Below are 13050 nucleotides of genomic sequence, written 5' to 3'. Positions count from 1 at the left end.
CTTTTGCCCTTCATTTAAAATATTTTCTTGTTCTAGCTTGTATCTACATGAATAGGCCTTTATTGTTATCAGAATTATTAGGGTCTGAACCTGTGCCCTGGCATTTCTAGCACATCCATCCCAAGGGATGTGCAAAACAAAACCAAGAAACACAAGAAGTCACTGGGGCAGCTCCATAAGCTCACAACTTTCAATATGAGAAACCAGGAAGTAAGAGAGCTGAAAATCCAGGAAAGACTTCAGAGTCCTGCTTTGAAAGGGAACAGCGGCCACATGGTGGATTTAAGTAAACCAATGGATTAAAAAAGGAAATTATTCAGAATTTAGATAAAAATGTTAGTAAAGCAAAGGGAAAGGTCAGGGCTTTGGAGGAGAAATTCAAAATCACAAAGGAAAAAATAAAATCTCACTCTGACAGAGAGCCAAAGAGAAATCCTGAAAGTAAATACTCAAATCAGATAAAGCAAGGAGAAAGAGTTTCAGAGATGGAAAACAAAGTCAAACTGAAAATATATTCAAATGGGCATAATGAAAAAACCGTAATGAGCGTGACTAAATTTCTAAGAACTGGATCCACTGGATAGAAGGAGCTGAGATAAAGTCTAAAGGCACAGACAATTTATTCCAAAAATATTGTAACAGAAAATTTCTCAGAACTAGGGAGGAAATGGGCATGTTTTAAAAATAGATACTTACACTTTTATTATAGCATTGCTTATACTGCAATGTTATGACATATCTATTTACTGTATTTTGCACACATCTTCAATATCTGTATAGGCAAGTATCTCATGTATTTATTGCTGTCTTTTCAGAGCTTGGCAGAGAAAATTACATATGGTAGGTATACAATGAATGAATGAATCTCATTCTGTCAACAGGATTAATATGAGAAAATAGTAAGATAGTGCCAATGAAAGCATTTTTCATATTTCAGAACATTTTTAGAAGGCATTGTGCTGTCTTCTTACCTCAGTGGTCTAGGCTCTGTCAGTCTAACCCTTAGAACTTTGAAGCAGAATGAAGCTTCATCAGGGAAAGATCCCAGGCAGGGAACTATCATCTTCCCCATCTGTATCTCTCCTGTAGAACATGACATGCTCGCTCCAGGACACTAATTTGACTTTCTGAAATTTAGCCCTAATTGATGGTGATAATTAGTTGTAATTTTAGGTCCTTAGGGCAATTTGTTGTGGTGAAAATTGTATCTACTTTATCTAGAAATGTCTGTCCTTTCCTTTGATGTCTCATCCAATATCCTTTCCTTTGAAACAAGAGTGTAATTAGTAAATTTACACCTAGTTATGAATTCTTATAATCCCAGGACTCTTAAGGTTAAGGCAGGAAGACTTTAAAGTCAAAAAAGCATGGGACACATAGTAAGTTTGGGCTGGCCTTACAAAACAAACAAAACCTTATTTTTTAATTAAAGATGGTTTTGGACAAACAAATATGCCTGAATAGGACCAAACTCTGAGAATCACCTCTACAAAGGACTCCTTTGCCGAGCTCTCTGCAGAGTAAGTTTCAAATGTCATTCAGAAGGCTGCAGTCAGTAAAAACTGGTACTGTCCAAAAAAGGAGAAAAGCCACTCACACATTTATTCCTTCACAAAGTATTAAATTTTGTATCTGTACTGAGCTGTGTCACTTGTCATTTAGCTTGTTGGTTGTAGTCTAATGAAAAACACAGAAGCCAAAGGTAGTTTGTTAATGACAACAAAGAGAAATAAGAGCAAAACTGAGTACAGAAACCCCTGCATATGGTAGAGTGTGAGAATATGAACTTTGCATCCCATCTTATAACAACTGTGACTATCTAAGGTCTTGTCAGATGAAGAAAATGAGGCTAAAGGAGAGAGGAAGCATTAAAGCAAGTTAATTCCGGTTGCTGAAGATAGGCTCCTCCAAGCCTAGGACACAAAGTATACTTAGAGTAGAGACCTATCTGCATTGGGCAAAAATGCACCTCAAAAATAAACAAAAACAAACAAACAAACAAAACACCTCATAAACTTAAGAAAATCAGTACCAAATGTCCCATTTTAGATTTGCCCCCAAACATTTCTCTTTGTTGTGTGTTTTCAATTTGGAGATCATGTGTTTCCCTAAGACATTCAACACCTCTGTGCCTTCCCAGAGAAAACAGAACCAGTAGAATGCATGGTACATGTCTGTTATAGTAAGTATACCTGGAGAACTGTGGAGGCCAAGAGGTGGTATAATCTATCTTCTACCATCTAGTGAACAGAAAATCCAAAGGTATAAGTCAACCAAAGTCTAGAAGTCTAAAATCAGAGAGCTGATATTTTAAGTCCCAGGTCTAATTCCAAAGACCACAACCAGGAAGTCTGAGCCCAGAACAGAGGCAGATGTTCTAGCTCTAGTACAAGAGGTACTCTTTTTGTTCTTTTCAATCCCCCAGTGAGGTAGATACTGCTCATTCACACTGGTGAGTGAGTGAATTTATGATATTCTGGTGTGTTCATTCAAATCTCTTCTAGAAATAAACTCACACATGTGCCCAGTGATACATTCATAAGCATTGTTTTGTCAGAAATTTGGGAACCTAATACTCCGAGAAAGTTAGCTCAAATTAACCTTCACATTATTGAAATGCAAAGTGGGTATAGGTTCATCATCATTTATCCAAAGGCTTTGGTTTAAAAGAGTTTCATATTTTTGGTGGTTTGGAATCTCTTAAAGCTTTGCCAGTTAATCTAAAAATTCACAGCACTTCAGATCTTGGGATTTTATATTAAGGATACTTAAGCTGGAGAGGGAAGGTATTTACAATTTAGAATAAAAGGGAAGACAATTACTTCAAATCCACTACTTAGTAGCTGGAACCAAGGTCCAAGGCAGCCAATGATATGTGATCTGGAGGCTTCTAGTCTGAAATGCTCTAGAAATGGTCTACTGTAGTTTAATCTAAAGGAGATTATGAGTGCTAAATGGAGGAACAGCAAAAAAGGAAGATCTTCATTGCAGGACAGAGCTTCTGCTCTGTTGCCTTGAAAAAAAAACACACGATTGGCCCTAGATTTCCAAATCCATCAGCAGAATTCAAGCCTGGAGTCAAGCACCCGGCTCTCTTCTGTAATAATTTAGTAGGAAGTGCCACAGCTGCAGCATGATAATCTTTCTCCCACACATGTATTTTTTCAAGGGATTGCCAAGGCCTTCACCTTTACATATACCTAGTAGATCTTTTGGTTATGTACAGGGTTTTCCATCACCACCTCATTATATTTATTTCTGTTGAACACATCTTAGAGTTTATCCTCATTAGCAGGTGTCTCCATGGCTTTCCTTTGAAACAGACTTGATTTTAATCTTATGGTTGGTTAACCTGTTAGAACCAAAATGATGCCTATAGTTTGCTCTAAACCCAGCCTTGTCTTCTACTGCTCACTTCCTTGGAAAAAGACTATTCCAATCATGCAAGGCAAAAAGTCATTACTAATCTTCACAAATATCTAAGTTTTCTCTCTCCAGAGCTTCTGCATCTGTCTTAGAGTACACCAGAACTTGCATGTATTGTTCCTATTTCTTTAGGCCTAAGAAACGTATCTTTTTCTTTACTTTGCCAAGACTAAAAGTACACATGTGGAATATAGGCAGCTTTGGGTTGGCAAGAAGGGTAAGTTGGATCCTGGCAGAAATGGTACAAGAACAGTGGTTCTCCTTCAAGAGAGTTTCAGGCTATGGATGTGCAAAATGAAAACTTTGACTGACACTCACATTATTTACACATTTAAAAGGCAAAGAGACTGAGGCTCAGAGGCTTCGGGATACTTTGCACACACAGAGAGGTTGGTGAACTGTAGAGGTGGCAGTTTATGCCAGGTTCTCCTAATTTCAGAAACCATGTGCTTTCCTGCTTTTCCAGATGCATGCAGTTTTATGGGATTTAGTCATTCTAGGTTGGAGTGACTATACCTGAATGTTTCCAAAGCAAAACTTCTTTTGTTGTTTAAATGATCTGTTTATTTTATATTCCCTTGAGTTTGAGCATGGTGTGTAGTTAATGAAAGAATTAAATAATTGATTAAACCCATTTTTCCATTAACATTGTAACAGCACTTCCATTAATATGAAAATATGAATGTGTTTCAGGCAAGTTTCCATTGACATTATAATGACTATATTAAAATTTCAAATATAATGGAATTCTAATTGTCTTAGAGAAACAATTAAAAAGGGCTATATATAAAGACTCTGAAGAACTATGGGGGTGCTTATAAAGTACACAAAGGAATTTTTAGAAATGCTAATATATAAAAACCAACAAATGTTCATTAAATTTGACTGTGATTGTAAAGTAATAATCACTTAAGTAGAATCTTTTTTGTTTTAAATATTGTACTGAACAAAATGTGATTTAGACAAAGAAATGCAATCAAATTGAAGATTCTTTAAAGCTTCCTGTGACCCTTTTTAAGTGCACATACAGGATATATTTTACTCCTGTTCCTCATTGTATAAGCTTCTGCACCATCTGTCTATTACCCTCTCCTCAGGATGACAAGTGTGTATCATATCCACAGACTCCCTTGACCTACATTTCAACTAAATAGGAGTACCTCCAAAAGATCTGAGGAAGGAGGGAGAGTGATAGTATGTATTTCCCTATCTCCTTAAAGGATGATGGTGGGTTATCTGTTACCATTGACTGCAAGTCAATTTTATAGCATGGCCCTCAACATAGCCTCTCAGCTTTGAGGGTCTGGTAGCCACACACACACACCTTTCTCACTCCTCCTGCAGGTGCTATCTATCCCCTTTGTACAATAAATACTATCTGACCTCTTTCCCCATTAGGAAACATGATGCTTTAACTTCCCAGGGATATTGGCTAGTTTGAATCCAGTCTTTTGCAAGGACCCTGTTTATCTTTATGCAGTGTTTTGTTCATTGTATGATTTCATCAAATCATCGGGTTACCTCAGTACTAATGACTAGTTCATGAGTTTAGTCAGAATTACTGAGGTACAGGTGGTAAAATAGTTCTTTTAAAAAGGGTTTATACATCTATCCATCCATTCAGTTATCGTCATTTGTTAAACATATCTAGAAAAATACAGGAAGTTCACTATCATCCATGTATGCATGCACGTACAGTGCTCTCTCTCTCTCTCTCTCTCTCTCTCTCTCTCTCTCTCTCACACACACACACACACACACACACACACACTTACTAAAGTACTGTAAAGTACTGAAAAGTTGTAAATGTTAAGATAAAAATCTCTTTAGTGAGCTGTGGGATCATGCATTAACTAGTTAAAAATTAGGTACCAGCTAGGAATATAACTGGGCTCATTCTATCTAGCTTCAAGTCTCTCTTGAATTGGTTCTGGCCAAGAGAGAACCATCAATCAGTGTGAGAGCACTGACACTTGTTGATCAAGAGAAGTGCTTGTCAATGACTTCAAATGAAGAAAATACTTATTTCTTGGCATTGTCTGGAATGGCAACAGTGAGGACCTGGAGCACTGTGGGAAACTTTAAAATATTTAGTCTTTGCCAAGCTGCAGTTGAGATATTTGTGTACTTAGCCTGATGGAGAAATGAATTATATATAGAAGCTTCTCCCTATCACTGGCTGTATATGTGTTGACAAATATCCCATCATTATCTAGTAAGAACATACCACAGGAAATGCTGCCCTGTTGTGCAGACAATTTACATTTCTGCTTTTCCTTCCACAAGATGTTTTTTTCTTCATAAAGGCTACCTATTTATTTATTAAAACATAGTCATTCAATACAGAACCTTTCCTCTCTCTCAAAGTGGCAGTAATGCTCAGGTTGAATGTAGTTATGCCGAATCTATTGTTATCCCAGTGTTTTGTCTTTTTGAAGAAGAATAAACTTCTTGAACAAGTCAGTGCAATAATCAGTGATTTCACTGAAAATACATTTATGATTAAAAGAAAATATATTGAGTTATATAAATTGAAAGTAATACAAATCAGAATTGTACACAAATTGTTTGTATTTTTCCAGGAATTATTTTAGATTTATTTGTATGCTTTTCCTTGGCTTGAGCATTTTACTAGTCAGACAGTTTTGTTGGTAACTTAATTCTTTACAAACAAAATCACATCAAATATATCCTTCAGTTTATTAACTGTAAGAATATAGGATTAGCCTTGATTCACCTCAGAATATCGCTTTGATATTTTAGCAATTTGACACAAAGTGGAAGCTCAAGGACTTTTCTCTCTTGATCGAGTAAACTCTAGTTGTAATGACATTAGCACCAGCCCACTCACTGGATGTCCAGTTCACTAGCATCCCAATCATTGGACTAGGTATTTAATGTGAGGGCTGCAAAGCTGAAGTATATCAGTGTTATGTAGAACTCTGTAGAGTTAAACTGGGGGTAGCCAGATAGCATGATACCCTCACAGGCAAAGCTATATAACTATTGTTAAGGCTGTATTTATAGGATGTTATGTGTTCAAAGACTTTTGATTAAGACCTCACTATTGCTAATGACACAAACACTGGTATGTGCACATTGTTACTAATTCACACACATAAAAATGATAACCAGAAACTTAAAAAAAATGGTCTACCCCTCTCTACTGCATTCTCCCAAATGTACTCCCAATCTATCTTCAGTAAGCTGGAGGACTGGGGTAGGACTGGGGATCATTGTTGAGAAATAGTACATTCTGTAAGGTCTCATTCCAAAAGGACAGAAACTTCAGCCAAATGTATTCTCCAAGTTAGTGCTGCCTCCAGGTCTGATGCAAGCCTTGCTCTCTGATGGATCTCCTGTTAAGACCTCTCTCCTTCCATTTGCACTTTGATCCTATCACCTCTGTTTTCACTTCTTGTGATTTATTTTTTCCAACTCTCACTTTGTTCCCTCTCATTGCTGTAAAATTTGTAGGTTTGCTGAACACTCATTCTGTTTTAACACAAAAGAACAGTTTAGGGATAAGTGCCTGACCATTCTCACCACATATCATAGTTCACTTCTTTTCACACTTAACACTTCTTCAAATTTCACACCTAGTAGAGGATTCCTCCTGAAGCTATCCCAGAATGGTCATGCTGATGGCAGAACTTTCTGATAAGACACTAGCTGTTGTTCAGTATTTCTGCTTGGAATGGAATCATCGCTCTGTCCCAACAAATGATTTATTTTTATTTTTTTTTTTATTTTAAGATTTTATTTACTTGTATGTGGAGTAAGGTGTGTGTGCACATATGAAGTGTTTGTGGATGCCAGAAGAGGGCATCAGTTCCCCAGAGATGGAATTAACAAACAGTAGTAAGCTGCCTGATGTGGGTGCTAGGAACTGAAATCAAGTGCTCCACAAGAGAAATATACACACTTAAACAATGGCCCATTGTTTCCACAAGTCCACTGTGGGGATAAAGAAAACATCATTCAATTCTCCTCCTTTGCTACCATTTTAAGTAAAGGAAAGAAGATAAAATACAGAAATATATGTTTCAGGACATATGTAAGACACACATTTGCTTGCTGGTATTTATTAGTCTGACTCTTAAGAGTCTTCACTAGTTATTCATATACAGAGGCTGTGTTTTAACTATAGAACTCAGTTGTGTTGAACTGAGTGTTTGTATACTATCACGGTTTCTTATTTGCAAAATGCTCATTGGCATTATGCTTGACACATAGGGGAAACCTTTCCACTCTTCGAATAAAACAGAATTTTGCCCTTCAGTCAATGTCATTTTGAAGTCACTCCCTTCAGGAAGTCTTCCCTGATACCCCCTTCCAACTCTATCTCCTCTGGACAGTCCACAATCCTCTTTGTGTCTATTGAGCCAGGATAATGTTTTGTTTAAATGTTAATCATGAGAGTTGAATTCATGGTGAAATATACTGGCACTGAGGCTGTTAGTTTCAATGGCATTTTCAATGGGCACACTGTATGCTATATTCTATTTCTTATTCAACAGAAAAGTAATTCAATGTGTGAGCCAGACTTACATAAAGGTGAAAATAAGTAAATGCCTACATGTGTTATTTGAGGATAACCTGAATTTTTCCTTAATGACAGGGTTTCTCTGTATAGCCCTGGCTGTCCTGGAACTCACTTTGTAGACCAGGCTGGCCTCAAACTCAGAAATCCGCCTGCCTCTGCCTCCTGAGTGCTGGGATTAAAGGTGTGTGCCACCATGCCAGGGTCCTGGTTAAAGTCTTAAGGATAACTAAAATACTAATAGCATAAAAAATGAAAGTAACTACAAGTTAACTTTATAGACGTTAAAACCTTAGAATGACAATTCTAGAGGAACCTTTCAGTATCATCTAACTTATTTTTTTCACATTGTGATGGATAATTTTGGTTGTTATGCTGATACACTGGGGAAAAGGAGCCACAGTTAAATAGTTGCTTTGATCATACTGACCAGTTCTTTTGTGAACTGGGCATTTTTTTTTTTGATTGCTAGTTTATAAAGAAGATTCCAGCCAACTGTGAGAAGTAACACTTCTAGGCTGGCCCTGAGCTTTGTCAGAAAGGTAGCTGAGGTCTGGAGAGCTGGATCATTGGTTACTCATTCATTACTTTTGCAAAGGACTGAGATCCAATTCCTAGTACACATATTGTGTCTCACAACAATCTATACTATAACTATAGTCACACAGGGGATTCTCACCTCCTTCTGACCTCCATGTGCACCAAGAACTCACATGGTACACATAAATACATACAGGCAAAACATTTAAATGAAATTGTGTGTGTGTGTGTGTGTGTGTGTTTTAAGTAGCTGAAGGTTAGTCTAGGAACTAACCAGTAAGCAGCTTTCCTCTACTCGTCTGATTCAAGCTCTCCTCCCTTGAGTTCTTATCCTGAATTCCCTTTGTAATAGAGTCTAGCACATAATCCCTTCCTGAGTTGTGTTTGGTCATAGTGTTTATAACAGCAACAGAAAGAAAACTTAAACATAACATATTCTCTTGTTTTAATCTTGGAGAAATCTTCTTAGGAAGGCATTTGTGTGTAAACTATATATTGAATTAATCTTTTTTCTATATAAATATTTAAAGATATTAAGTTAAATATTGCTTACTAATGGTATTTTATTTAATCAAGTTGACTTGATGACATGTAACTGTATATCAAGTTTGTTTACTTGATAAGAATAGTAATTTTTTTCTACCTAAACGGGGCTGAAGGAAATATCATTATAGCATATTAGGGGCTCATAGAATCAATGGGAAACAGAGAACCAGACTTGTGAATAAAAGGAAGCAGAGCTTTAGCATCACAGAGAAGAGGTCATACAAATGTCTGTTAAGAACACAAGGGAATATCAAAGATTCCATTACTTGCTCTCTGCTGAAAATGGACTGAGTCCATAGAGGGCATACCTGAAGGTCTTAGACGGGAACAGTGGCTTTAGCCAGGAACAGTGGGACTTTTTCTATAGCCCAAAAGGAACACACCCAGTTAAAAAGAATTTATATGCATGAATTAATTTGACTCAGAAGAGGAAATAAATACTGAGGTGTCAAAATTTATTAATACCCTAGTACAGAAAATTCCTTCATTCCTAAGAAGGGAAGTGAACAAGGCATTAGCTTCTAACTGAGCCCCATTGCATGTATCAGAAATGTTGCCTGAATTTTACCACCAGACACATCAAATAAATACATAATTAAAACTACTATGATTCCCATTTTACCAATCAGATGATGGAAAGTTGAAGAAAATGTCAGTTGCCTATATTTGCATACTTAAGTGCCTACCAAAACTTGGTTTCAAAGCTAGATCTGCTTGCTTCTGTTTTCTTATGAATGCTCTGAATCTTCATATATAGAGTCTAAGGCAGTTTTCCCAACAGCTTTTTTTTCTAGAGTAATGGAAGCTCACGAGTACATCAATGGCACTCGCTGTTCACCTTACCTAGAGAAATATCCCCCAGAAGTCCTCTGGAGTCAATCTCCTTAATTAAAACATGACTCACACAATTCTGTTTTGCAAACCCACATCTTTATATTTCTTCTCTTATGACTTCTTTTATAAGATTTATTTTTATTTTTTAATTGTGTATAGGTGTGTGTGTGTGTGTGTGTGTGTGTGTGTGTGTGTGTGTGTGTGTGTGTGTGCATGTCTGCGTGCATGTTAGTATGAGCCCATGAGTGTAAGCATACAGACAATTGTAATGTGAGTGCTGGGAACCTAATGCAGACCCTTTGGAAGAGTGGCAAGTGTTTTTAACTACTGTCCCATCTCTCTGGCCCTCTGTCTTTTTGGTTTGATTTGGTTATTTCTGTTTGTTTGTTTTATTTTGTTTTGCCATGCTTCTTGCCAATTCTGTTTACTTTTTATTTGTTTTGGCATATTGTGTTTTCTTTCTACATTTCTTCTTTACAAATTATGTTGTAGATAGACAAAGTTAGAAGACATACCTTATGATTTATATAGTGAGAATCTGAATAAAGCTATATAAGTGACTACATGGACATGTATAGATTTCAAAGGGTTAATATACTCCCAAACATGTTTTGGGGGTAAGTATCAGGTGGTAGTGTGTGGATGGATGCTCGGCCAGCCGGCTGGCTGATTGGATGGCTGGCTGGCTGGCTGGCTGGCTGGCTGGCTGGCTGGCTGGCTGGCTGGATGAGAGAATGAAAAGGGGAAGATGTAGCCAAATATATGGCTGAAGAAGAACAGTCTTCCAAAAACCAATTATGCATTTTCTTACTAGGAAAAAAGAAAAAAAAAAGTTCCTCGTCTCTTATATTTCTAATTCCCAAATTTCAGGAACTGTAGATGACTTGCAAAGTTCATTTATTCATTTAATTTATGAGAAGCTCTTTACTAAGTCTATTTTATTATTTTAATTAACACAATAACCCTGGAAAGTGGGAAGTTATAGAGTATGTGAATTAAGAGTGTCTAAAATTAATAAGTCTACTACTGAAGTATAAATGCTTTTCACATAGTTTTTAACCATGTGATAATCAGTGGTGTAAAAAGGAAGCTGTACTATTTATAGGTGGATGATGAACACTGAGAAATTGATTTAGAGACTGTCTTTCATGTGATGAATGCCAAAATGTCAGAGCTGACTGACTCTCTTGGATCAACGTTTCAACCAGGTATTCTTTGAGGAAATGACCTAAGGGGGTATTGTCAGTGCTCCCTTTGGGAGCCCATAGTCTCTGTATATAGAAACTCTCACAGAGTATGTTCAACAACCGTTATTGACACCTTGGTTCCTTTGGAGTCTTTATAGCATGGCCTATATGTGCTATCTGCTCTTTTGTCCACATTCTTCTTCAGCCTTAGCTTTAGCTTCATCTTTCCCTTTTCACTCTCTTATTCAATCCCATTGAATCCCTCCCGCCACATTGCTGTGACACTGACCAACTGATACTTGCCTCTGAATACAATCTGCTGAGATCTTAAAGTTTTAACATTACTATAATAGTTCTTCAGGCACCATTAGGCAAGATTTCCTTTCCCTGTATCAGACATTCCCAGGATTGTGATATATCTGTGTTTGTCCCTCACTTAATGGTTTTCCTCTCAAGCTAAATCTCACTCCTCATAGTCTAGCATTCTTGTGATTCTTGGGTCATCAATGTGTTAACATTTCTCACATGGAAAAATAACCTAGACTGGGTTTTCTCACATGGTTCCTGAAGACTGACACCTGGAGGTTATCTCCTCAAGATTCCCATTCCAGCCTCTCATTCTTGATAGGGTAGAGTACATTCTTAAATCTCTATCATGGTCAGAGAACAATTTTGACATGGCATGCCCTATACCTCGTATGTATAACACCTATGCAGAGGAACTCTACTTTCCACCTTACTTGTTTTCAAGATGATTTCATCCACTGGAGACTGTGATTGCACCTCTCCCCATGCGTAGCAGAGCATCTTGCTACCCATGCTTCTGCATCTTCTAACTTTTATCCTTGCTAGACTCATTTCTTAGCTCCTGGCTAGACCTTGGCTGCAGCCTCATCTTCATTCCTTTCCATTCTTATCCCCCTCCCCACACCCTTTATTTTAGAAACCTAGGGTTTCTTTACATCATTATTATTGATTTTTCATATTGCTTTTTGGCTTAGCTCCTTAGATTTGGTAACCTGGAATTTAGAAAACTTGCTGACTTCTTGGACTTTAGGTCATTTGAATGTTTATATCCCTCAGACTTTCTGATAGGATACTAAGTTCAGTTCACTTTGTGAACATGTCCTTGTTCTGGGATTTCTAAACTGGGACGGAGATTATGAGTTCAAGGATATGATAAACCAGATGGAAGTTGTAAATGGTTGTTTCCCTATATTTCTTTGTGTACTATTTACTGCACTCTGTCAACTTTGATCATGCCTAGCCTGTAATAACCCTGCTCAGTGAGTACAAAGGAACAGTTTATAGCCATTCTCTGATGGTAGGCACTGTGATGAGATCGCAACCTTCTCTACAACAGCCCTTTTCCTCATGATAAATCAGGCAGATCTCTTAAGTGTACTGGCCAGAAGACCCCACAGTGATTCCTTATATGGGGTAAGGTTCAATAACAACGAATCTCTTTGCTTAGCAGTTACTATGGCAATGGGCTGGGAAGGGAAAGCAATGCACATTGTTATATGGGTCAGTGTCACTATACAAGAGCAGAAAGGTACTTTTACAGGGTGACTAATGTCTTTATCATTTCTATGAAAAGCACTATATAAAACTTAGGAAAAAAATAACTCTCGAAATAGCTTAGAACCCCCTCTACACCATACTCTCTCCAATTTAGTACTCTGGGAACCCTTAAGCACACTGTGGCCCTAGCAAGCCAAATGTCAGCCTTCTTCCTTCTCAGACACTAATCTGAGAAGCTTCATTCTATAACACTGTCAAGTACTGGGGAAGATGATATATTATTTACTCATAATCTAAACATGGGTATTGTTCCTCGTGACCAATCAATTATGAACTAGTTACAAATGTAACTGTTTAAAAATAATCACAATGGATATCTAATTATAAGTTCCAGGAATGCTTTGAGGGAAAGAAAATAGTTGTTATGAGAAATAACAAGATTCTAATTTA

General features: G+C 37.2%; 1 protein-coding gene across 5 annotated transcripts in view; it reads left to right on the top strand.

The window, feature by feature from the left end:
* The window catches only part of LOC110293190 (AGBL carboxypeptidase 4), a 1191022-nt gene that overhangs the window by 647603 nt on the left and 530369 nt on the right, over positions 1-13050 (top strand). The gene's annotated exons all lie outside the window — the stretch shown is intronic.

The sequence above is a fragment of the Mus caroli genome, unplaced genomic scaffold, assembly GCF_978045245.1.
Source record: "Mus caroli unplaced genomic scaffold, Mus_caroli_1 scaffold_6, whole genome shotgun sequence".
Classification (NCBI taxonomy): Eukaryota; Metazoa; Chordata; class Mammalia; order Rodentia; family Muridae; genus Mus; species Mus caroli.
Note: the sequence above shows the minus strand (reverse complement) of the source record. Positions and strands in the feature narration are given on the sequence as shown.